Here is a 3,751-nt window from a genome sequence, read left to right on the forward strand (position 1 = left end):
GGGTCTCGAGAATCCCCGAGAACGGAATTGAGGGACGGACGGTTCCTGTTGGCCGAGAATACCCAGCCGCGGAAACGACGAGTATTCCCGTCGCGGAACGGAGGATGGGATTGGCCGAGTATTCCCAGCCGTTAGGACCGACGAGTATTCCCGTCGCGAGAAAGTTAGAACGAGAATGCCCGTTCCGGGGAAGTGCTTGAGAATGCCCAAGCTAAGGAGCGTCGAGAATACCCGGCGCAGGAGGTTTGAGATCGGTGGCTCGGAGTGATCTGATCTCGGCTGCTCGCTGCCGGCTTATATAGCAGTCCGCGCGGTCGTATGTACTAGTCAGCGCGCGTAGTGGGGCCGGCCGGAGTAGGGACGCTTGCCGAGCGCGGCGCGCGGCACGCATGGTAGCGCGTGATCGCGGCATGCTTAGCTGAACGCGCGCGCGTGTTTGATCTTACGCGTTGCGTTCGGCGGCGGAAAGGCGTAACGTTACAATTTGATTAATAAATAGAAATAGTAATCTTAGTAACAAATGTAATATAACAAAGTATGCACAGCTTTCCCCGGTAAAAACTATTCTAATAATTTTTTATAAAATTTCTCGTTTATAGAATTTAACATTCCTGGTTACAGTTTTTCTCATAATTTTTATACGAATGGGAACATTTTTCAGAAATACGTAGAAATAATACTTAGAAAGTCTACATCTCTTATTGTTAGAACTTTTCATACACGTACATTCTGAAGTATTCTGAGATTTCTCATCTCACAGTTTTAAAAAAATACTTTTAACTTTTTTACATTTTATAACGTTTCATAAAAAATTATACAGATGTTCGGAAAAATTATACGAAAAAAATATGAGAAAAATTTTCACCAGGAGCCTGTACGTGTCACTCGGTCCTGCGAGATCGCGTTCGCGCGCTCAACCGAAGCAGCTGTCATCTAGGAAACGTTTAGCAAATTAGCAAGCTCAGTCGGTACGGCATCTACGTACGGTAAAAGGCTGGACAACCATTAACGAACACCCTGTATATATATATATATATATATATATATATATATATATATATATATATATTATATATATATATATAACAAATATAACAAATATATCTATACGGGTGTTATCAGATCTGTGTCCACTATTTCATACTCTCCCACGCCAGGTCAGTCACACTTGTCAAAACCTTTTTTTTATTTATTATTTAAATAAAATATTATTTTATTTTATTGCTAACTAATTAATTCATCATTCACCCTCCCAAATTTCCACAATCAAATAAATTGTTGTGTACTGGGCACAGTATTCGATAGCCTCAGGACACAACTGATGACAACTGCCTTAATTTCTTAAAGATCAAAATTAATCAAAAATAATTACGTCCCAGATTCAAACATCCGCAATCCACGGACGTAACAGTTTTGTTAATTAATTAAAATAAAAATGTGTAGAAGTTACTTGAGAATAACAATCCATTGGATTAATCCTGACACTTTAGAGAGACGATAAGCGGCATTGATTTGTCACAGGATGAAAGACAGACATACAATGTTTTAGCTAAAGCAATTATTCAATGTTTCTCTAATATCACATCCAAAATAAAGTATTGTTGTACCCGCTTTTCGGCTGAGCTTGAGAAGCTGGCCGAAAGAAGATCGATCGATTTGATAAAATAAGCGCGACCGGCTTTTGTTCTGTTCTGGGACGCGGAGCTGTCACGAGATATTTAGAATAATTTCACCACAATTTATTTGTATAAAGTTATTAGATTAAAGTTAGTGTTCTTTTTGATAAAAAAGTGTTCTTTTTTTCAAGTTGTGAAAACGAGTATCTTTGCGTGAGATAACTGTGTACTCATTTCTTCAAATACAACAGTATGTTGTACGACAATCGACAATGGATCTAATTTCGCTTTTAAATATATTTTTTATATATTTAAAAAAATTGTTACTGTTTTAAAAAAATGTATTAATATAATAGAGAAAAGGAAGAATTATAGAATACCATTTTACTTTTTGACAATAGGTTTGTTCTTTTCAGCAGAACTTTCTGCACTAATTCAAAAAGTGTACACTGAAGCGTTCTTTTTACCAGAAGTGACGTCAAGAGTTACTGTTCTTTTCATTAGTATATACAACAGAACTTAGTTCAACAGTTCACTGAACTGCTTGCCCCAGGTCTTGAGCAAGTGCAAGCAGTGCAAAGGTGGAAAGTCTGAAATGGCCTGGTTCTTTTCAACTGAACTGCTGCACTAGTTCAGAGGTTAGTTTACTGCCGTAACTTAAAAGGGTAAATATAAAGGATAAATATATGTTTGATATGTATTTTATATTTTAAAGTTTTACTTTTTATAGCGCTATATTAGATCCGAAGGGTGTTAATAGTCAAATTAAGGAAACTATATTGAGTCCTAGTCAAGGAGATAACGATTCCCCACCAACGCAATTAGGTATATGATTATCAGATGTATAGTGAGAGCTTTATAGAATTTTAATTTTTTAAAATATTAAAAACTGAATATTTTTTAGAATATTAAAACATGGAAACAACGGGAAGTGCATACATTAAAAGGGATGCAGCTGAAAATATTTTGGTTGATGAAAATGGAAATGTTACTTGTGAATCCAAAGGTACGTCAAAATTTATCTAAATATATAAATGAGACAAATAATAAAACGTCAAGCCTAATCTAAAATCTGCAGTAATTAATTTTGTTAAAAGTAATGTGTAAATATATAATAAGTATCCAAATCTACAGAACGTTACATTTACTTTATTTATGTTAATACAGTAATTACTGTGGATATTTTCGATTAGGCTTGATGTTTCATTATCTTATTTTGTTTTTTTGTGATTTATAATTCTATCTAATTATATGCGTTTATACGATGCATGTTTATATCCTTTTATCATGTCTTTTATGTTATTTATTTATTTATTTATTCTTTCAGATGGTGTAATATTTTACTTAAAATATAAAGATATTGACTTTACCTGTGATACGTTGCAATGTTATGTTGATGTAAATTAATGTCTATTACATTACGTCCAAATGTGGAACAGAACGAACAAACAAATGATACAAATAGTTATGGAAATTGTAGTCTAGAAAATAATGGTAACGATGAAAATAATGCTAATTATGAAAATAATGCTAATAGAACAAACCAAGATAGAAGAGAGACACTTTTTGGGATGATGCAACAACTAAACTGTTTTTGGAATTATATGAGAAAAACAGTGATCTCTTAGTGAACAGAAAAATTAAAACCAAGAAAATATTATGGCAAAAAATAACAGAAAGTATGCAAAAACATGGATACAACGTGACACTTGTACAAGTCGAAAATAAATATAAGTCTTTAGAGAGATCGTTCAAAAATATGGTTTTAAATAATAATAAAACAAGCAGAGCTCGCATGTCATGTCCATATGAACAGTAAATATTAAATTTATTTCAAGCTTAATGTAACTTTATGGATAACATGCAATGAAGTACAATGCGTTGATAATAGTTACAAACAGTTAACTAAACTTCTGGGTCATAAGCACAACATTCGACCATTGGCAATATCTGGAAAGCAAGGTCTACTTTTAAGGGATGATGTTCAAATTAGCACACCTTTGCAAGTTCCTAATCTTGAGATTCAGACTGATAAGTACGAAATATTATTTAAAAAGATATATTAAATTCTACATATTTATAATTTATATTTATTATTACTTTAATGATAAGACATAACTGTTTTATTTATCCAT

The 3,751-nt window shown here is 33.4% G+C and overlaps 1 long non-coding RNA gene across 1 annotated transcript; it reads left to right on the forward strand.

The window, feature by feature from the left end:
• Positions 1 to 2,045: 2,045 nt before the first annotated feature.
• Positions 2,046 to 3,478, forward strand: LOC120358500. The gene is made up of 3 exons (XR_005575442.1): positions 2,046 to 2,254; positions 2,347 to 2,622; positions 3,056 to 3,478. It is a non-coding gene; the product is annotated as an uncharacterized LOC120358500 (long non-coding RNA).
• The last annotated feature ends 273 nt before the right edge of the window (positions 3,479 to 3,751 follow it).

The sequence above is a fragment of the Solenopsis invicta genome, chromosome 8 (genome assembly GCF_016802725.1).
Source record: "Solenopsis invicta isolate M01_SB chromosome 8, UNIL_Sinv_3.0, whole genome shotgun sequence".
NCBI lineage: Eukaryota > Metazoa > Arthropoda > Insecta > Hymenoptera > Formicidae > Solenopsis > Solenopsis invicta.